This window comes from Plodia interpunctella, chromosome 25, assembly GCF_027563975.2.
Source record: "Plodia interpunctella isolate USDA-ARS_2022_Savannah chromosome 25, ilPloInte3.2, whole genome shotgun sequence".
Classification (NCBI taxonomy): domain Eukaryota; kingdom Metazoa; phylum Arthropoda; class Insecta; order Lepidoptera; family Pyralidae; genus Plodia; species Plodia interpunctella.
Window position 1 is genome coordinate 4,152,240 of NC_071318.1, and position 24,962 is coordinate 4,177,201.

Consider the following 24,962-nt stretch of genomic DNA (forward strand, 5'->3'; position numbering starts at 1 on the left):
GACCTCAGTGGCGCAGTGGTAAAGTGATCGATCCCGGGTCGGGTGGAAAATGATCTTTTTCTGATTGGTCCAAGATTCGGGGGTCTTGGATGTTTGTCTGTGTGATTTGTTCATAAGAACATATTTGTTTATTTATTTTTATTTATCAAATAGTGGCAATAGCTACGTGCCCCGTGCATTGTGGAGGCGAAGTCGAGATTGGCCGCTACTAAATAATAAAATCGCATAACTTTAATACCTATATAATCTGTCATGCGCTTTAGCCGGTAAATTTCCAAGAGTAAAAATAACAATAATATTGTGTTACCTTTTTTCTTTATCTAAAGCTGACGAGGAAATAATTTCCCAAAGCTTTTTCACGTCGATGATGGATCAGCTTCATACAAGATGCTGTGGTTATTTTCTCATAATGCAATATGTATTTTGTTTGATAGCGTGTACCCCGTCTGAGAAAGAGGATGTTGATATTTTTTTACATTGTAACTAATATTATAAATGCGAAAGTTAGTTTGTTAACTACCTATTCACGCTTTAGCTGCTCAATCGATCGTCTTAAAATTTTGCATACATGTAGTTTTGAAGTGCGGAGAAGGACAGAGGGTCCTTTTATTCCGGAAAAATAAATGTTGCCGTAGGAAATTAGTAGGGCAAAAGTTAGTTTTCTATATTAGGGTCTATTCCACCACTTGCCGATAAAGTATTTGTTAACCAATATCTAACATATCGATCAGATATGTAGCATGATCAAAGCCTCCACTCCTATGTGACCACATCGTGCCTCCCGATTTTTCCTACTATATTTCCTGTAATCTGACAGATATACTCGTACTAGCTGCTATATTGATTTGCCTGATGTTATTGGTCAGTTAGCCCTATCCAACACTTGTGAAACACCATTTAATGCAATGTTTTTATTATTATTAGAGAGTGCGCATTTGACCTTATTCTAGCCTCGTGGGAAGCAGACATTAGGTCTATGGTGTTAGGATTCGGGAAATACCGACGCGGGGAGAGAACTCCCGATTACAATATGATATTTTGTCTGAAAGTGGTGATAGATCCCAATAGTAAATTAATTCTTGCTCCTGTATTTTTTATTTGTAGATTTTATTTTACAAAAAGTTATATATAAATAAAATTAGCCAGGAAATATTTACAAGTGAAGTTTAAACTTACAAGTTTTACGTAAGTAAGTAAGTTTTCCGCTTTCATAATATGAGCGTTTTCTCCATAGATAAAAGATGTATATAATGGTTTTCTCAGTTGCTTTCGCAGCCATAGAGCGTTCTTTCATGAAGTAGAAAAGAAAAATTGAACTCTTATAACCCTAAACAATGGAAATTAAAACTGATGACCTAAAATCTCAACAGCATGCCATCGTCGAGTTAACCGCCCGATATAATTATTCGGAACCTCGAAAAGGCTGCCTTTTCACCGAAAAGACAATGCTGCGACAATTTCGGCCAAATGGCAACGATGAAATAAATAAACATTTTCAAACAAAATACCTCAGGGTTGGCAATGGCCAGTTCTAAATTTGATTTTGGAGAGAACATTTAAATTCGATTCATTTTTATTGGATGCCTATTCATATTAGATTTGGTTCGAAATTTAAAAGTAAATAAAAGCAGTTTCAACAATTTATTACGCAGTTTGGGGTTATTAAATAGTGACAGGTGTATCGCATTTGATGTATTTTTTATTTCATGATAAAGTGCAGTCCGAATGCTTAAATGTAGACTGCGTAGATGTATTGTCTACAATTTTGTACAATAAATGCGCACGGATACAAAAAGGTGAACCATATTTTTAAGGCAAACCAATATTTAAATTACTGACAGTTTCTCATCTGAATGACAGAGGTCATAAGCACCACTATTTCCTTCGCAAAACCAAACCTAAATCCAAAATCATAGGTAATAACCATGTCGTCAAGAAATTAATACTCGTAATGTTAATAATTACTTAATAAACTAGTTTTTTTTTACAAAAAATTCATTTTTGCCACAAGCTTTTTTATAGTCAGAGAGATCGTGTGGCATTTCACGCCTGACAAAAAACCCATGTCCGTCCGTGTAAACCGTTGAGGAGTTCCCTCGTCGGGATCCAATCACCAATAGATGCATATTATAATAATGCATTGCCATGGAAACTAAAGCGACGTGGGAAATTGCAACTCTGTAGGGCAACTGGTAGTAGGAGAAATAACTTGCAGAGAGACAACCAAACATCGAGACAGGGGAAATTAAATAAAAGCTTGTAAAATCATATTATAGTTACCCTGGCACATAATAACATTTGCGTACAACCCTATGAACACAATAAATTGCAATTTACGTGGTGGCATCTCTTTAATGAGGCTTCATTCACTGGGTCGCGGCGAAATTTTACACAGAAATTTCAATTTCGCAAACAAATGCCTTTCAGCAGAAACTGAGCCGAAAATGTGAGGCGTCTGAAACTACGAGATGAAAAGCTTCAGGATGCAAGGTAAGTCTAGGTACCTGTAGTGTATGTACCTGTAGTTTGATTAAAGTAAAGTTATCAATAGTTTATTTCAACATATGCATATCGCTATGCACCACTTATTGACGTCAAAAAGAAGCATCGTATAATATATATATACTAAATAATATATATATATATAAGACCTTGAAATGAATACTGAAAACTACAATGATATTATTTTATTCATTTTTCAGTATTCATTTCAAGGTTTTAAAATTAAGTCAGCTTCATGTCCTACTTTGCGATTCCGTAAAACTCGAAAGTCACGTCACATCACATTACTCATACTTGTCAAATAATTTTCACCTGTGTATTGACAAAGCCTGAATGAGAACATAAAATAGTTACCAATTTTGTATATAATTATTTTGTAGATAACATTTTAAGCTGCAAAATGATATCGTATTTATATTTGAAAGAAAAGAGAAACATTTTCCAACGATATACCTTTATGAAGCGTCCATAGTGTGAACGAGTTAAACTTAAAACCTAACCTTTTTTAAGGTTAGGTTAGGTTAGGTTAGGTACCTACCTTTTAATTTGTATTTTCTTTATTTTCAAGGGGTTAGTGTGCGCCATTGTGCAATGACCACCACATTGTAATGTGATTGATTCGCTGCATCTCACTTCGAATCGATTCGATGGTGAGAAGTGAAATTCAAACCCGCACTTCGCCCACTGGTATCAGATTTGATTCAAGTCGCCTTTTTGTAACTATTGTATTGTATTGTAATAGATACTACGTATTGTAAAGTAACAGATTATACCTATAGGAAAGCGATATCCTTAATTCTCGAATGTTGTTTGCAGAGCCGACGGTTGCGTTAAGGTATACTTCCATTGGCTATTCAATCATAAATAGCGATAATTTATTTATTGCTATTAGATGGTTCTCAAAGCGTTACGACCGCTGTGGCCGCGCTGTCATTACGATCCGTAAATTTTCTTGAGGAAGGAATCGTTTCCAAAATCAATCACAAAATTTACATTACCACACAATAGATTAATTATTTTAAAGTCGAATAATTAGTGAAACTAATTCTTATCTTAGATAAAATTTTAAAAATTGCAATGATAGCGCGGCCGCAGCGTTTGAACGCTCTGAGAAACACCCATTAAAAAGACGTTAATTACTTCACATAGACGAAAGAAAATAAAATAAGCAAAGAACAGAAAACTAAATTTGTGTGCCGCAGAGACAGCAAAGGATAAAGGCTCATTTATTTATTTATTCACGGAACAAACAGCAGATTTTCTGCCACCATCACATCGGGTTCGCCAGAACCTCCTGATCAGACAAATCAATAAAACACATTAGTATAATTTTAGTGGACTACAGCCCTTAGCAGTCTCGCTCCATTAGACATTGTTGCGACCCTTGTATCTTGAATGACACAGCTACGGTCATTAATAAAGACCCATTTTGCACTGGATTCGTATAACTAAACAGTGGTTGAATACTTGGATAGTATAGTTATGAAACTGGAAATTGTACTCTAGTTTTTTTTTTGTTTTATAAAAATGCAATTTTTGACAATCTATCAGAGACAATAAAATCATTTCCGCTCAGTTAACCATCGGGAGCCGTTCCTGGGTGCACAGTCAGGTCAAGCTTATATTAACAATGTATTGTCATCCAAACTAAACGTGTATACAAAATTTCAGGTCAATCGGTTCAAGAACATCTGCTTCAAAATTGAGTTACAAGATTCCACATAGAACATACATACTTACGTACATTGCAAGTCAAATAAAAGCTTTTAAAAACAATTCATTTCAAATTCTAGTCGTATTCACAAATAAGTTACCAATTGAGGATTTTTATTTTATCCTATTTGGCATAGGAAGAGTGTGAAACAAAACAATTGTTTGGCGTCTTGACAAAGAAAAATAACGCGGAAGTATCATTGTACTAGATTTCAACTTTTTAAGAACATACATATAACATAAGAGTTTTACCTACATTAATTATTCGGTATTGTAATAATGTCAATTTTAAAATGAATGATTTTGGAAATGATTCCATCCTCAAGAAAATTGACGGATTGTAATGACCGCGCAGCCGCAGCGGTCGAAACGCTCTGCGAACCACCCAACTACCAATTTATAGTGTCAAAAACATAAAGTACTAGAAGACAATAATAAGTTAAAATTAAAAATTTGAACTAAATTATAAATTAATTTAAATAAAAAAAATATACTATATCCCCGCGGTAAAGTTCTCAGAAGGCTGGCGACAATTCCTCTTTGTATGGCCAAACTAAAACGTTAGCCAAACCAACCCTTGAGTCCCCAGAGACATCGTCCAGGCGCGTGGAAATTTCTTTCTAAAGCGTTTTTGCATCCGCACCCAAGGTCCCAGGGTCTCTACAGCAAAAGGCGTAAAAATATCCCTCTCCCTGAGATGCATATTCACGCCTTTTAAAATAAAATAAATATATATTATTTAAATTCAAAATAAAATTAGTAATACCTATTCATAATTTATTATAATTATATTTATATTTGACAGTTAGCACTTTTCACCAATTCAATTATTTGGCTACTAAGACAACATCGTCTAGTTATAAATGAAGTGATGGACGTAACGCCCCCTCGCCTTTTCCCCTCGTTCACATCAGCGTGAAAAAACCTTCCAACATAATCTTGACTATATCACTTTCGACATAAGTAACATTCCACATTCAAATGATGTGTTGATTTCGACAAGAGTGATGTCTATTCTACATATTTTATATAGGTATATAGAATAGCGTTGAAGTATTATGTTAATCTTCAACGCGTTTGAAACTTGTCATTGACCAAAATTTCGTTGGGTTTTTTCAGTTATGACACAATTTCGGTTTTCACTCTCACATCATTGCTTCATGGCTGATGATGATTATTTTTTATAGGTACTACTAAACAGGCAAACAGGCATACGGCCCATCGGATTGCGCGTGATCACCGCAGCCGCAGAATCAGACGCGCGATGCTGAATCTGAACGAATTAAATATATCTACTCACGCCATTTTTGAAGGACTTGCATATACATACTGTAATATTGTATCTGAGTGGTTTTCTGGTTGGGGGTATTTCTATACATCTTAAAACTATTATAAATACGAAAGTGAGTTTCTTTGTTTGTTACCTATTCACGCTCTATGTATTCCACGAATCTTCTTCAAATGTTGCATACATGTAGTTCGAAGTATGGAGAAGGACATAGGGTACCTGTCATCCCGGAAAATTACTATTCCCGTGAATAATTTACGCGGGCGCAGCCGCGGACAAAAGCTAGTTTGATTTATTCTCGATAACTTTATGTTTTGTCTCAATGAGGACAACGCCTAATTCTGAAACCTTTTTATACATTCGCCATATTTTGTCTACATGCTCAGTCCATGATTCTGAACAACTTTTAGTATGGGATTTACTCCGAAATCGCGAAAAAAAATCAACTGTTCTATACAACAATAAATACCTATTGTGGAAGATGTATGGATCAGCTTTCAGCAGATTCCATACGAAAAGTTGTTCAGTACCATCGAGCATGTATAGATAAAATAATACCAATGTATAAGAAATCATCCTGTATACGTCTGTGGTTTCATCGAATAATACTCCTGTTTCTGTTACACACCTACATATCACATCTACAGAATATTCACACAACGTCTAAGCCGCAAGTGATATATCATAATAATATTGGGCCCTTTAGGACTGCTCCTAGGAGGTGCACAATAAAATATGTTTCGTCGAAAAGCGACAAGCTTTTAGGTAAACGAAAGTGAATAAGTTTTCATCTGTTTTATCAAAACGCAATGCTCTATTTAGGGTTTTCACACACACCTTTCTAAATATATTTTTTTTTACATAAAAAAATATATTGCACAGTTATTAGGTACCTAACTTCTTTAGTAAACGTCATAAGCACCTGCATCCTAAGCATTTACTATTTGAATGGGTACCCATCCACCTCATCATCATTCATCCTGGCAGAATTTCTGGTGAGTTTTCGTCAAGGATGATATGCGTGCTATGGTCTGACGACTAAGAAGGCTGAATTGCGAAGTAGATACGAAATATAGTACAGACCATAGGATCCGACACTCAACAGCAGAGGAAGGGGAAAATGCTCAGACGTGAGAAATACTCTCATATAAACGTTTTCCTATTCCTGCGTTTTGTCTTTACATGCGTTTTACTTTACATGCGTGAACGCTTGAACTTTCACTTTACATGCGTTTATTCTTTGAATAATATTATTTCAATTACTGATTCTCCATTGAAAACTCCGCTCATCACTATTTTGTTATGTTTATGAGCGTAAACTTACTTTAAAGTTTAACTTTAACAGTTAATAAGCAAAGTAGTTAAGAAGTTATTATTACCGACCTTCTCTAAATTAATTTATTACTCCCGGTAACTACGGATTGCGGCTACTCGGCAGTTTTGCTCGCAATCTTGTTTTATCCGGTCTATTCCGGTTAGTTCCAGTTTGTTCCAGCTACTACCAGATTTTACTGACTAAACTGTATTTCAGGGGTATTGATCATTGTGGAAATTATATTGGCGGTAGCTAAAGAATTAGATTAATACATTTTAGCCTATTTATAACACACTTAAATTAAAAATAAATTAGTGCGGCACATTTTTTCTATTTGAAAGTATGGTATATATTTTATTACTACACAAAACATTTGTAATATAACAATATTTTGGTACTAGTTACACAATATCGTACCAATTCATCTCGCAATCTTGTTAGATCCGGACTATTTTGCCGAAATCCAGTATAAACCGACTCAAGCCAGTTACGGACAAAAGAAAAATGTTGCGCAATATCTAAGAAATTCATCCGTAATTCCTTCATTTTGTACCAAAATGACTTATTATGAAGTGAAAATATACAATATTAGGCGTACCACCTGCTCAGTCTCTGAAATATCTTTTCCTTAAAGAAAATTGGTTTTCCCGGTAAAATGGTTGGCTTAACCTCGCTCAAAACTCTGAAGTAATAGATAGGAGCATATTTTATTCACTCGAAATCCTGTTACTAAGTTTACAACTCCATATAATAAAGCTTTAGTTCGTTCAATTTTCCAAATAATGGGGGTATTCTACTGTAATTAATGACTACTTATTGGCTACTATTTTTAGTTGAAAATAACTTTTTGTTGCTTAAAAAACTGCGACTCACTGACCCACAAACACGTAGGTATGATTGTTTGCTATCATGTAAATCTAAAGTAATGTAGAGGTATATTACAGAATATACATAGATTGTTCAATGGTTAATTTTCTAGAGGTATATAAAAAAAAGAATTTATTAAATCGGTCTAGTCGTCTCTTTGTCCTTATTTTTGCCGGCGATTAAAAATACATTCTTCTTCGGCTTCTTTCGTATTCCTGTTTTTGTTCTAGGCTGTTATGCTTTGAAACCCAGAATCCGCGTAAATATGATTTTAGGACCGACTGACGTCAATTCTCTTTGGGAATATTGTTGCCTATCATATCAGGCTTCTTTCTCTTGATCACCTCGTACGACATCAGTATGAAATGGCTACTCTCAGGCCAGGAATATCTCAAAAATAAAGTATACAACATAAAAACCAAAATATTGAACATATATATCAGATTTTCCCATCCAGAAGTTGCCAGTCGTAAAAATTATTAATACACCACTATTACGATACAGGAAAATACTGCGGCCCTTAGGCGGAATGATATCTTGAGGGTATTTATTTACCCGATTCTGGCAAGGAGGTGTATCACATAGTAATGAGCATGTACAGTCGGCAGCACACCACGCTTTCATAGTTTTCTTCTTTATATATTTAAGCCTCATCCCAACTAATATTATAAATGCGAAAGTGTTTGTTTGTTACCTCTTCACGTATTACTGACCGATTGTTATGAAATTTGGTACACGGGTAGGAAATAACCTGGAATAACACATAGGGTAAGTACTTTTACCTTGTACCAAAATTCCCACGGGAGCGAAGCCCTGGGGCGCTGTTGGTTACTTTATATTTCGAATATTAGAATATGGGATAGTTTGGATAAATACCCTTTGTTACCCAATGTTTTTTACTAAATAAGAAAATATCTACTACATGAATTTCTATCAAAGTAATATAATAATCTGGAATATGTGTATCTCAAAATTTTTACGGGGGTGAAGAGAGATGCACAGATAAAACAATATACCTAAATAAGAAATAGATATCATTAGTCAAACGTGAAAGGAGAACATATATCTTCACCCTTCTTTTATCTGATAAATACCAACAAAAATAAAACAGAACGATCTCTTTCGGCATAATGTAATGTACATAGATATATCATATAATAGATACCACATATACCAAAAGGCAATGGCGAAAAATGTGATCAAGAAAATTGTGTGTATAAAATTATTTTAAAAACAATAGTTTACTTGTCAACATAGCAGAATACTAAAGAAGCGAATATGTTACTATTTTTATACATAGAGTGAATTGAATTCGTCATAGAAAAACTCTCAAGCTGACTTACACTCAAGTTTGTAAAGGTTTACATATTTATTCGGAACTTAAAAATCGTAGCAAGTAATTGAGTGAAGAGTGAGTGTAATTGAATGAAAAATTAGTCCATATATAGTAACTGCATCGTACTAAAATTATAAATGCGAACGTTTGTTACGATGCGTTTATGTGATGTGTATTTGTAAGTATAAGTAAGTATATTAGGACAAATCACACAGATTGAGCTAGCCTCAACGTAAGTTCGAGACTTGTGTTATGGGATACTAACTCAACGATACTATATTTTATAACAAATACATATATAGATAAATATCCAAGACCCGAGCCAATCAGAAAAATATTATTTTCCATCATGACCCGACCGGGGATCGAACCCGGGACCTCTCGGTTTGGGGGCAAGCACTTTACCACTGCGCCACCGAGGTCGTCAATGTGTGTGTGTATGTGTATGGTCTCTTTCATGAAAAATCTACTGTACTGATAGTTATGAAATTTGTTACACAGATAAAATATAACCTGGAATATTACATAGGGTACTTTTTATCCTGAAATTCCCACGGGAGCGAAGCCCCGGGGCGTAACTAGTAATATACATAAGTAACAGATTACAAGTAAGTGATTTTTATCAAAGATATGGCAGTCGATCACATATCAAGTTACCCCTAATGGCCCTTTGTGCTGTGGTAATATGGGGTAAAATTGCAATTAGTTTGCGTAGGTTGATGTACTATCGACTATATTTATCTCATTACCTACACGTATTCTTGCGTCGTTTTGCTTTTATCGAAATAGGAACTGAAAAAACATAGATAAAATCTATTGTCTATCAAAATACACATCAATGTGTGTAGGCTACTGCAATTCGTTGCCAGAATTCTTGTACATTTATCGTACTCAAATCGTAATATATAAACATATAATGTGTATATATTATTATGTCGGGAACATAAAAGCTATATTTTTCATGTAAATGGCTACAATGAACTATTGGAACAGCTTTGTACTCGTAGAATGGAATAGTAGAAACTTTTTCTTAGCAAATTCGACATAATATAATTAGAATAGGTTAAAAAGGGGATAAGTTAACATTACACATACACACATAACACACTATCCATATCCATACTAATATTATAAAATGCGAAAATCTTTCTGCTGTCTGTTCGTCCGCTTTCACGGCTAAACCGCTCTATCGACTTTAATGAAATTAAGCATGTAGTTTAACACCTCCTTTCTATATGTTACTTTTTTCAAAAAACTCCCAAATGACTGTAATGGGGGGTGAAAGTGTGTTTGAAAATCATGTCTGTACCGCTATCACAGAGAAATTCACGTGGACGAAGCCGCGGTATATAAATAGGTAGATATTTTTTATCATTACTTAAAAATAAACCACAAAGCTGATCATGTAATTAAATGTTTAAAGTCCATTCAATGTTATCAAACTAAAATTCTTACGATAGAAATCCATTGCGCAAGATTTTTCCTCATTCATTTTTGTGGCTTCCCAAGAAATACGGTAGAAGTCATAAAAACAAAAGTATAGAAAGCATTTTGCTTCGAAAGCAATGCTGTAGGGTGGGTTGCACCAGTCAACTTTGACTGTGACTTTCACCTGCGCAGAGCAACCATGGATTTAATAAGTACTTCGGAGTACCTATTACAAATTCTATCAGAGCAACACAAAGTATGCCATTTTTTGTTGTCACGTTTACATCCGTCGTCGGACAACGCGAAAATTGTATTTCGACGCATGTCAGCATCAAATCCTATGAAAAACAATTGGAACACAATATAGATACAACGTGCTACGTGGACGCCACGGATTACGACTGAGCAATGAGGCATGGCTCTTATATAAACGATAGCGGCGCGCAGGTCAAAGTTAACTGAAGCCTAACCAACCTACCCAAGCTGTTCTTGTAAAGTTATTAAGAAACTTGAGTGCCAACTGTAGTATTTTTATGTAAATGCGAATTTATTTCTAAAAAAATATAGAAAGGAACACTTTGTACGTGCCACTTTTACGTACATTTTTTTAATTAGTCAAGAGTTAACTTGAGTTTCATTACGAAATAAGCATTGAATTGCAACCTGTAGCTTACTTTGCCCCTTACGAAATAAAGTAGGGAGTTATTAGTTTAACGTGTCTGTGTATCTGTATGTCTGTCCATGGATTTTGATTTAATCTTTTTTTATTTCAAAGAGAACTTAATCGAGAGTGTTCTTAGCTATTTTTGAAAAATGTGCGTTCAGCTATTTGAAAATCGTCAGTTCTTTTCTAGCACATGATAACCAGACCAGCAACTTCGGAGGATGGTTAATTAAAATTTTAATTTAGTTCATATTCATTCGCATAGTTTTGAAAGTGTATGTTTTCTACAAGATGCGGTATAATAGTGTTAGTATCAAATAACTTCATTTGAAACGATCGAAATTAGTCTTATACAATACTATACAAAGTTTTAAACATGCTGTGTTTATTTTGAAGGAAAATAATGTTTTTCCGCGATACAATTTTTGGACTATACCTTGGTTTATTGCTTTTCTTTTTTGTTGATATCTGATAAATTATATTACGCAGACTCCAAAACTCAATAGGTATATTTTTATACTCAATAGGTGTATTTATATTTTGGCTTTATTTTATATTAAAAAAAATCTTTATATAGCCTGTATTTTGTGGCAAACGCCTTCTATCTTCCAAAGGTCTCTATCCTGAGCCATTTATTGCCAACTACGCCGGAGCCTGTCTAAATCAACTACAACTAAAAGGGAAAAAAACTAATTAAAAATAAAAAAATATTTAAAAAAGGATAAGAATTATATACAATTATTTATAAAAATGACAGTTCCTTAATTTTTATTTTATAATCCCTTCATATATTATAATTTTAAATTTATTCTGAAATAGTAGGAAGTAACACGTTACTCGCTTTCTCGAGAGTTATAGAACCATTGGTAATGGATTCCTATAAAAATCGTTTTATTCGTGAGTGAGGTAGAATTCCATCAGGACGGTATGAATTATATCCTTATCGACTTTTTGATTGACGCGGCCATAAGCTTGCCCGTGGAACTAGAAAATGGTTTCGTTCATTTCATTTCTATTGAGATTTTTGATTTTGAAAGTACTTTTTCTTTTAATTCATAATTTATAAGTTTTTTTCAGTAATATAACTTTTAGTTTAAATTAATATCATTTTGTGTTTTTATTGTCAATTCTATTTTGTGATTAAAATAAATTTTTATTTTAAGTTTAGTGTGGTGATAGATTTTCAAAGTTTATAAAAATAGGAAGAAATGCTGGCAGCTGATGTATATGCTTTTGATGATTTTTTAAAGCTTTTTAAACAAAATTCTAAAAAAAACAACAAATTTATTTTTGATAATCTGTTTCATATTATTGCTATTCTAAAAGCATACCTACGATATCCCATTTCTTTATATTATTTTTTATATAACAAAAAAAATATATAATAAAATCTTGATTTCTAAGTGTCCTAACATTGTAATAAAAAATCAACTGAGCTTTAGCCCTGAAATTGTGCGTTCAAAAGCTTATCTTATCGCAACCCTTTGTTCAGGGGAACATAAAGCTCCCGAATCGTATCCCGCCCTATCCGGAACTTGATCGCAACTTAGAGGTAACGGCAGTGCCGGATCTAGCACTGCTAGTGCCCTGGGTGTAGTTTTTACGATGCGCCCTAAAAAACTTTCGCAGAAACTGACACGGGTTCTTTTTTTCTTTTCGTAATTCATTTATTTTTTTCTGACATGACTTACTTGTATTTCACTAATATTTTTATATGTTTTTTTTACAAGCTGGCAAACAGGCATGCAGCTCTAGACGTCTGCAACACCAGTGGTGTCACACGCGCGTTACCTACTTTACCTATCACTTTCTGAAATAAAATTCTGAAAATATGAGTAATAATAAATAAATTTGGACAAATCTCCATGAAATTAATTTCTGAAGAGTGCATTTTATATTTAATTAGCTGAAACTCGCAGTCCGCCTGAAAAAGCTTCGTTTTGACGTGGAAGAAGGGCCAACAAACTTATTTTCACATTTTATTAATTATGAATGTAATTATAGATATCTACTTAATATCGTAATATCGTAATTTAAATTCGATATAGCTTCTATTCACAATTAATATACATAGTTATTTGTACACAATTACTAAAATAAGTGCGATGTCAAATCGGCATCACCCATCGCGGGCCCGTTTCGGGGGCACCATTTTATATAATCACCCAGGGCGATAAACCACTTTGCCCACCCCTTACACCGCTATATCTTAGTAACAGCTTTTATTGCGGAAAGCTCTCCGCGATTTACAGCTTGATGCTTGCTTGCTAATGACTGAAAAAGCTCAGATTGTTGTAATTCAGATGAAACAAATTATTGAGGAAATAAACTACCTAAATATTTTGTGAGCGTTTTGCTGTTCAAAAATAAATAGAAAAGCTCATCTTTGCGTGTTCCTGGTTGTATTGGGGATTGTAACGTCACGAACCCCGGACTCAGCGTGGAAAACTTTATAATATAGGTATTATATACTTATGAATAAACTGTGAATGTTTAAACCAGATAGTTTTTTTTATGTTTGACTTTATGCAAAACTAGCTGCGCCCCGCTACTTCATTCCCGTGGGAATTTTGGGATAAAAAATATATACACATAACATACATGCATGACAATCTGTCCAGTAGATTTTGCGTGAAAGAGTTGTTACTCTTTCTCCTGGATGGATTGTTATGAAATTTGGTACACGGGTAGAATATATCCAGGGATAATATACATTTTATTACAAACATACACTCACAAACTTTCCCATTTATAATATTAGGACGATTAAAATAATTCTTAACAGTTTTATAGGTAATTTTGTTTTAATTTTGTATCTACCTACAGTGCAGACTAATTTGCTTCGCATAATTTAGCAAAGTACTCTGAAACCACTGACTCTAATACTCAAACTAAATGACTCGAAAAATCACAGCCTAATGATTACAATTACAAGACCACTGCTGAAATCTTGCCTCGTGAACCGAACTCTAAATTTGAATGAGTATTGTTCCAATTTACAACAAACAAAAAGCGGTTTAAAATGCAGCAATAGTAATACACGCCCGCGGCTTCACACGCGTGAATTTCGGCCACCTACATTAAAGACGAATAGAACAAATTTCAAAGAGCGAAAACGTTAAGTAAGTTTTTTATTTTCTATATTTTTAATTGATCGAACCATGAAAGAGTCGTTATGGTCGAAAATTGGATGAAAATCATTTTGAAAAGACGACCAACCAAAGTCTTTGGTCGTCTTTCAAAAAATATTGGACCTGGAAATTAGTAATCTGGCATAGATGACACACATATCATAAATCACAAAATATATAATTGTGCTGTCAGAAGTATAGGTACTTTTACGTTGACAAAGTCGTGGTTAAATAGCTTGTAATAATTATAGGGAAGTATGGATAAGTACTTAAATTATAAATAACATTATTCATCCACATGCGAGTGGAAATGACACGGCAATACGTGTAACTGAAATTTAATTATCGGATACTAATTACGTTATGCGGTGGAGCCGCCTTTGTGTGATTTTGTATGGTCCAATTGGAGGAGAAGCGATATATTTTTTGTGTTGTTATTTGGTGTTTAAATTAGTTACGCCCGCCAAATCTGCTGGATATATTTTACTTTAATTTGTTTATAACAACAGAGTAGAATATATAGATTTCACTGATTTTATTTCATTTTGTTGTGGGCTTTTCGTAATGCAAAATGAAAACCGCATTTTGCAATATTTTCAAACAGATGTTAAATTTCAATAAGATGTCCAAGATGTTCAATAGAAACCTAAATTTAACACTGTCTATATCAAAATAATAGAATTTTATATTGTGTTCAAATGTAAATTGAGGAGCTAATTTTTAGTCATGCTCCAAAGAATAAGGATTATGCTTAAGGATTAGAAATTGATACAAATATCGCATTTGCACAGACTGAAGTTCTTAAAGTTCTTACTTGAAACGTTGGTGGTGTAATGGTTAAGACGATCGCCAATGGATCGAAAGGTCCCAGGTTCGAGCCCTACTCGTGCCACATGAATTTGTATACCAATGTGACTCATGTATAGTAGTTTTCATAGACCATTACTTGCTTCCGGTGAAGGATAACATCGTGAGGAAACCTGCACACTGGTTGTTATTAACTTGTGTGTGAAATGGAGAAGCAATGGCAAACCACTCCATTAATAATGCCAAGAAAGTTGTTGTGTGTGTTTCATTCCACGTAATGACCACGACCCTCAGCCATGAGGAATACGACTATGAAGAAAAAAGTTCTTAACACTATAATTTAGACAATTTATTTTTTAACATTTGCCTATAACATGGGCCATACATTAATATCGTCCAATTAACGAGAGCTTCGAGTGCGGCCTCTAATGATGGATTATAATTGATGGACAAATCGACAGTTGGTTATATTATTTATATTATTTAATTATATTTATACAATGACAAATCACACAAACGAAATTAACCTCCAAGTAAATCCCATGTGTACATAAATCTGATACAGCTACCACGTCTTTATACCTTACGGGGTAGACAGAGTCAGGAGTAGCGAAGCTCGCAGGTCACATTTAAACTTAGCGGGATTGGTGGTATAAAGGTTAAATGTGACGGCACAATCTCATGTGCTATGTTTTGAGAACCTTTTTTTTTTTTTGAAGTTGGTTAATAAAGACAAACAAAAGTACACAACATCGCATTAGTATTGCATTGTACTTCTTAGTTTTGTTGTGGCTTAAGTCAAAATTATTATATGATCGTATTGTATATGTCGTGATACGACAATAATAAGTTCGACAAAAAATGTTTGTTTAAGTATGTTTGTCGCACATTACACAAAAACCACTAGATGTAATTTGATCCAGTTTTCATAATTGTATAGAGGATTGTCTAACTTAAAATTATACGACTATTTCCTGCATACTATTATAATAATAATATGCGGGAAATAGTCGTATAAATTTTAATATTGGTGGTATAGAGGTTAAATGTTACGGCACGGTGCTATGTTTTGAGAACCTTTTTTTTTGAAGTTGGTTAAAAAAGACAAACAAAAGTACACAACATCGCATTATTATTGCATTTATTTTGGCTTAAGTCGCAAATTGATACAACTTTCCCGCCATTATTATTGCCAAATATTGTCGACATTGACAATAATAGGTTCGACAATAATATTACGCGGGAAATAGTCGTATAAATTTTAAGTTAGACAATCCTCTATAAAATTACGAAAACTGGATCAAATTTCATCCAATTCAGTAGTTTTTGCGTAATGTGCGAACAAACATACTTAAACAAATGTTCTAAAAAAATGTTTTAGCTTCTGTTAGTCCCATAAAGACATTCTATAATTATTTATCTTTAATATCTCCTGTGTAAAAACATAGTGTAATATATGTACACAGTTTTATTATAATATGTATAGATTTGCAACCGTGTGGTTCACGTTGAAACGTTGTATATTAAATTAATAAAATATAATTGCTTTTCCATTTGAATTGAATGTAATTATGCTCGATGTTAATGCAAAAAGGTAATTTATAATTTAATAAATAACAGACGCACAGACTGATCTGTATATGTATGTTATAGTTACCCTTTATATCTTCCCGTGGAAACCGTACGAGGCGACTAAGGGATAGCCTTGGCATCGGATAGGCAACTAATCAACTATTAATTTCTAAGGCGGGTTGACGTCAGGCAGACTCATCATCACCTTAAAAACCCTCGTCAATTTTACCGTTGGCCATCAACTATTCTGATTTTTATCCACCTTTCTGTTATGTTTGTTTTAACTTTATGTAAACGTTTGTTGAATTTATCGCCTGTACGTATGTAGTACTAACATACAAGTAAATAAACGTTTAATGCATCTATTAAACTACGGAATTATTATATATTTCCCTCAGCAATGTTCTCTAATAGTTTCGACATTGGAGTCTTCAAGAAAATAGTCTATCGCTTATCCGTATCACGTAGCTGGTGTCCATGGCTGCAGTGATTGCTTACCATCAGACAACTCGCATGCTAATTATATATTATGACGGTCACTGTCATAAAAATCGTTTTACATAAAAAAAAATTGTGGAATAATTTTGTCAGATACTATTTTCCACGATCCATATAATAGATATAAATTCCCTAATAATAATAAAAAATAACTATCACTGCCCAAAATCATAATTACCGAAACCCTAAGGAACCCCAATAAATATTCAGTAGTTCCGTACATGGCCAAATAAACACAAACATTAATATAGCTCTATGGGCATGTACCATAAATGACCCTAATACAACTTAATTAATAGAGAAATACTTTGGAAAACCAACTCTAACGTTATAATAATAAGAACTATACCAAAGGTAAAATAATTTCGTGTCTCCGTCCTATCGGGAAAGTAATAAGGGAGTTCTAAGCAATTAAGAACCTTATCCCGTTGACTTAAATGCTAAATTTGTATTACGGGTCGCTATATAGTTGCTTTCCTCGGCACATTTGGAAGTACTTAATTAGTAATTAGGCAGGGCTAAATGTCCTTCATATAAAAATATTTATTTTTATCATTTTTCGGGGATGTTATGTACTTAACAAATATTGTATTGCAAATTGGTATTGTCTTCTTCATGTCGTATTTCCTCATGGCTGAGTGTCGTGGTCATTGCGTGGAATGAAACACACACAACAACTATCTTGGCACTGTTAACGGAGACGAGCGGTTTGCCAGGTTTCCTCACGCTGTTTTCCTTCACCGGAAACTTATATGATTTAGATTAGTATATAAACTCACGTAGAACGAGTTGTATTCGAACCCGGACCTTACAGATCATAGCCAGTGACTTCTACCACTACATCATTATTCTATTCGGCAGATGGATTTGGTCTGTTTTATCAGTGTCACGTAAAAAAAACTATTAATTATATTTTCAAAATTAATATACGACAAAAGCTTCAATAGATATATTAAATTATTGAAAATATCGCGCGCTATTTTTATCAATTAAAAAAAAAATACTCGTTTAATTGAGCAAAGCCTTTGTCATTCCAAAAACAATATTCAGTGAGCGAGAATCGGTACACACGGCAAACAATACAGACGAATCTCATGCGGCAAAAAAATATTCGACGGAACAATCTACATTTGTTTATTTTTTCTGGTCTCAATGTTTCCCATACGTAGGTGTGAAATGAATCCTATCTATCCATATGCCAGCTAGGTAGCTGATAGGTAAGAGTAACATTCTCAAGGCGGACTCCTCACTGACCCTGATATCAAGGAGAGAATTCTTTTTTTTATATAATTTGTTTTTATTAGTTTTAATTTATTTTAGTTGTATAAAGTAGCTTAGGTTAAAGTTTTACATAATAATATGTAAATATCTGCAGATCATCAATAGAAATAAAGATGGGTGTTTTATTAGGATAAAAAAATACATTAATAATATATTTTAAAACTTAAAAAAAATATATTATGTTTTTTATACCCTGAGATTCGCGGCGTCATAACCGCGTCGGATGTAAGGACGATTACAAAATTGTTGATAACTATTTATTTTTGAAATTGCAATATTTTATTTCCTTTCTTTTCATTATTTTCGTCAGTGCAGTATCAATACAGTTCGAAAACAGCGTGAACAATATTTTTGCTAAATAAATATTCTGCAATGGGTTGTGCGAATTCACATATTTATTTAGAATAGCCCTGTTTATTTTCTCGTATACAATTGTGCTTTTTACAAGATTTTATTTAATTTCGCCTGTACTGTCCATAGATAAAGAAAAAAGTAATGAGTTTTTTCACAATACTTAATAACATTTTTGCCACAACCGAAAGATCTTATTGCATTAAATTCGTGACAGAAAAACATTTCCGTGAAATAAATCGTTCACCATCTCCAATATCATGCATTATTATGATACGCATGACCTGATGGTGCATCGAGGAGCGGCTTCCAAAGAAAAATAGACTATTTGTTATGGTTTTAACCGAGCGAAGCCGAGCCGCTAACATCTAGCAAGGCGAAGAGTTCACGTTCATTTATATTTGAAAGGTGATAATATAAAAAATAGAAGTAGCAAATAAAATACGAATCCTAGCCGTCGTCGTCACGCTATCTGACGGCCAACAGCTTCCGACCATTTTTAACAAAAGCCGTTGTCGACATTTAACTTCAAGAGTTTTTGAATTTGTACACGTTTTTTATTGAAGTAAAGGTTATGTGTTAGTAAAAACTTGCGAGCTCTCAATTTTTGTATGAAAATTACATTGGATTATTTTTCTTTTAGTTTTTTGCAAGTACTTCATACTAGCTTCAACCCGCGGCTTCGCCCGCGTTAATTGTCCGGGCTGAAAGGTACCCTATATCCTGCTGTATGCTTCAAACTACATGTATGCAAAATTTCAAGAAACTCAAGTGGTTGAGTATAGATGACAAACAAAAGAACGTGAAGACGAGAAGAGGTGACAAACAAAAAAACTTACTTTCGTATTTCTAATATTACGTTTTCTTTGTGCAATAAAGAGTTTACAAACCAACAGCGAGAGAGAGAGAGTGGTAGAAAAGTGTCGTCCTAAAATAAATAGAGTATTAAAAAAAAAACAATTTGAAATATCTTTACACCACAAGCCTTTGTCCGAACTCTGTAAACACACGTGTGAATAATTCAGCAAGCTCGATAGAGCCGCCCGTGAATATTCAATCGCACTTGACTATTTTCGATCAGTTTCGGCGCTGTGCATGCATTTCTTATTAGTCACGGTTAGGAGACGTGTTAGGCTACCTATTGGCGCCAAAATATACTTAGCATATAACATTTCAAGAGTTTTTAGATATATCAACATAAAATTTTACATCATAATATTTCAAGGTACAGGACGGTATTGGTAAACACACACAAGTATTTCCTCACTCGAAACGTGAAGTATTTTTAGTAGATAGTATATTTCGATATTTAAGTGAGTAAGATCACTATCCCGGTTATAATGGAGCGTGGGTTCGATTCCCGCTCGAGTCACACACAAGTAGATTTATTTTATATTTTTATAAGGTTGTTATTCTAAGAAAATTTTCAGCTACGAAGTCTAATATAAAAATAAAATACATTTTATTCAGCAGTCTTTGGAATTAAACAACATCCTAACACCATATATTGCTATCTCATTATTTAAACATAAAAAGTATTCGAAGTTCCACGAAATGAACAATTGTTCTCAAATTTTAAAAATAATAACTGATGTCAGGTTATATTAAATTGTAAACATGTCTTTCTATAAGCAAACGGAAACCCAGTAAAAAGGAAATGAATTCATTGATTCCAAATAGTCCGGTAAAGCGTCGAGGTGAATGCAGTTGGGTGAGATCTTTGCCAAACTGTACAACAAAATAGGTTAAAGAAAATAAAAACTAATACTTATCTAGATTCGGAATCAAGAAACAAGAAAAAAACATTAAGTATAAAGATAGACTCAAAATTGACTTAAATTTTGAATTTAATTGAAACTAAATCCATATTAGGTTAGTATACAACACTGATCTATGTTAGTATAACAAATTATTCATTTTATTATTTGGATCTGAATCCATCCTCTGTAAACGCACGTACATAGAAAAGTAAATTTAAAGAACGAATATTTTTCTAATCGACTCTCTAAAAAAGCCAACTATTAAAAATTCGTTTCATTCCAAAAACTTACAAAATATGTGCTACATTTTTTAAAGCAGTAACAAATTAACATGAAATGAAAAGAGAATATCTTTTTGGGAAAATAAAAATGAAAAATATTTTTTCTTCTTTCAACCTATCGAACACTTTTGTCATCTAAAATCGATTAACCTCAATCAACGCGTTACAAATGTACCACTCGAGAAACAGGGAATCGAATATTCAGAGATTCTGGTCTCAATTGTCGCAACGACATGGGTTTCCAAAAGTTAAAACATATACGGACGAGTAAAACTGCTAGTCAAAAGGTAAATTGAGACGAAATAGTGTTATTTTAGGACTTGTAGTTATGTCACGAATCTTTGATTTGTATACTTGTAACGCCACGCATTATGACCTCTTTAGTCATATCGCGTGCGCGCTGCCATGATTTTTATTTCTTTCATTCTAAATTCAAAATTTTAAATTATTGTTCCACTTGATATTTTGAAATCACATTTTGACTCATTCATTACCATAACGATATCGGCACGTACCACAGTGCGGTGTAATAATAATAAAATATATATATAATAAAATATCTTAAATTATTTATAGACCCTTGAAGGGTCTGTATTTTACTTATTAATTATATTACTGTACAACTGTCTGCCTTTGCCTATCAACCCTACCTGAGATTACCCTACCACCTAACTAACCTATACTAGCTTTAGACCGCGGCTTCGCCCGCGTGAATTTTGCTGAAAGCGGAATAGACATGGTTTTCATACAAATTTCACCCCCATTTTAGTCGTTTTGAGCTTGATTTTTTTTAAAGTATGTTATGTTGGAATGAGTGTCTTTAACTACATGCATATCAAATTTCATCAAAATCGGTCCAGCTGTTTAGCCGTGAAAGCGACACAAACAGACAGGCTTTCGCATTTATAATATTAGTAGGATGGGAATTATTTTGTGGTTCTGATGTGTGGACTGTGGACCATAAAGATCTTTCTTTAAATAAACTAATTAACTACCATTTTCATATAAAGTCATATATAAAACGATATCACCAATCACAACCCTATTTTTTAAAGGTGAATATCTCATATATATGTATAGGGTGACCATGAATTAAGGGAACAAGGCGGACGAGGCTCTCGCCTGCGGATATTTGCACCATTCTTCTGATAGCATACGGTCTGGGCGAGTAGGGTTACCAGCTTGTAGGGAATAATTTTGTGTGGATGTCAGGGATGAACCCTGAAATAATACTAACAAATGCATATGTGACTGACTTTATGAAATACTAGACTTTCACGCAAAATCTACAGGACGGATTTTTATGAAATACAAACATACACACACGCACACATACATCCTCACAAACTTTCGCATTTATAATATTTGTAGGACTTGACGTGAAATCTTCCTCATAGTAGTATTTCCTCATGGCTGAGGGTCGCGGTCATTAAGTGTATAGAAACACGCACAACTTTCTTGGCACTATTAATGGAGTGGTTTGCCATTTCCTTCTCCATTTCACACGTAAGTTAATAATCAACCAATGTGCATGTTTCCTCACGATGTTTTCCTTCGGCAGAAGCAAGTGATGGTCGATGAAAACTACTATACATGAGTTAGTTTAGTATACAAACTCATGTAGCAGGATTAGGATTCGACCTTTTGATCTACAAACGGGCGTCTTAACCATTACACCATCACCTCTTCAAAATATACTTAGTACAGAACAAAATATAGTTTATCATAAATAATATACAATATATAAAAAATTCCTTCCACAAAAAAACTCAGCAAAAACGTCCGATACAAGGGTGACCACAAATTACGAAAAACAAAAGGTTTTGCCCGCAGCTATTTGCGCCATTACACTGATAGCTAGTCTGCCGGTCTTGGGCATACCCTTCGAAAGGGGAACTGTGGAGTGACTACAAGTTTATGTTTTAGGAATTTGTGAAAAAATATCAACATTTTTATCTGTAGCCAATTTGTGAAAAATATCTAATTCGAATACTATTAGGATTTTTATCGTATTAATTTACATGTTACTTTGCTATTAAGAAATTACAAAGTTCATATATATTCAGAATGTTCAGATGAAAATATAGGATTTCTAGTTTTAGTATCCAAATTCAAATTCAAAATTCAAATTCAAATTCAAAATTCTTTATTCAATTTAGGATGATATACATCACTTATTGACGTCAAAAATTACTTAAACTAAGTCTACTGCCGGCTTCCAAAGCGCAGGTGAAGAAGACTAGCGGCGCAACAAACTTCACCGCAGCCTATACAATATACAATTAAGCATACTTTGGGTGGAATTTACAATTGTCTTTGTGATTTATCCTAAAATATTTATTTATGACCTCTTTATTTTCCGATAGAGAATTTATACGACTATACTATTTGTCGGAGAAATAGAGAAAATTGTCGGAGAAATAGGCTATTCTAGAACCGGAGTTTAGTACCATTTTATTTTACGATAGTATCAATCTCAGTATAAATCACATGGCAAAGGTATGAGAAAATTTACTAATTTTTACGACAACATTCTCAATTTAAAATTTTTTGTAGTTGTATTTGCCTTAAATTAAGAATTCAGAGAAAAAAAAAACATTTTTGTTTATGCTCAACAACATTAAACAATAATTAATTTTGGTACTTTTGAACAAAATTTAAGCAGTATCATTATTTTTTACTTTTCACAATTAATTCTCCTATTATTTAGTTCATTTTATATATAAAATTAAATTTAGAGTAAATTACATTAGTGTTTCATACTGAACTACTTATCATCAATTGACAATGGATTTCATGATAATTATTTTTGAACTGCATTTCATGAATATAATTCATAATAGATTATACATAATCAGATGATTTTATAGCAAAAAATACATATCCAATGTTTCTAATAAATAAGGCTACTTAATTATATAATATAGAATTTAATAATACATAAAACGTATGTAATTTCTGGTCACCTTAGTCCGTCAGTCACTTTTATCAGACACGACCTCTGTTCCGAGACAACCCGTCGGCTGTTCCGCACATACACGATGTGTAATTTTGTAAAACTATCTGTATTTGCTTATTTCTTTATTTCTTTCTTCAAAATGACATTTATTGTGGATACAAATAAAATATCACGTATGTATCTCTCACGGGGTAAACAGAGTCATAACTCGTGAAACCCGAATGGCACGTTTAGAAGCCTGCAATAATATTTTATTTGCCAATAACACTCACTTCAAAATTTTATATAATAACATTCAAAAATTCATTGGCTAGCTGGAAAACCAAGAATAGTATGCATAGCAAAGTTACAGCGGACAAATAAAGAACATAATGATTTAAAAGTTTTCATTTATCCAGAAAAAATATTTTCATTAGTATGATGTTTTAAAGTAATTTAATGAAGCAGGAGCTGTGAGCAAAACTGAAGTGACAAATGATGGATGAGTTATTTAAATTGACAAATAAATCAGGGAGGAATCTCCAGTTTTCAACGCTTTCCATTGTATCTAAGTACCACATTTTATGCAATAAATTTAATTTTTCATTTGATTTAATTTTCCTTTGATTTACTTTACTAAGTGCGCGGGAAGAGAAGCAATTAACGCATTAATTTATAAATCAATCATAAAATAATACAGCATTTTGTATCTACAATCATAAAAAAAATCTTTTGAATTTTAGTAGAATGTATTTTAGTTTTTTATAATACGATATGATCACAGTTGACTAACGGATTTAAGTCGACACTGATTGCTTTGAAAAAAAAAAACTTTATAGCATCAATAAACTTATTACTTCACTAGATGTTGCCCGGGGCTTCGCTCTCGTGGGAATTTTGAGATAAAATATAGCCTATAGCAATACTGGATAATGTACCTTTCCAATAGTGAAATAATTTTTGAAATCGGTTCGGTAGTTTCGGAGATTACCCGCCTCAAACATACAAACTCACAAACGCATTTATAATAATAGTTTATATATAAAATGCGGTGAAAAACATTTTGTCCGTAACCGAAGTGTCTTTAATTTATGTTAATATAAAACAGTTTACAACCGCTCAAGTCCGTCTGGGCGGGCGGCAGCTTAGGGCGGCAGGGCGGCAGAATTCATAAATATTTACAACGACGCAAGTCTTGCATGGTAAACAGATGGGAATGGTAAAAACTAT

At 33.4% G+C, this 24,962-nt stretch overlaps 1 protein-coding gene across 1 annotated transcript in view; it reads right to left on the bottom strand.

Moving 5' to 3' along the window:
* LOC128680905 (cell adhesion molecule Dscam2-like) overlaps positions 1–24,962 on the bottom strand; it is an 86,560-nt gene that overhangs the window by 42,094 nt on the left and 19,504 nt on the right. The gene's annotated exons all lie outside the window — the stretch shown is intronic.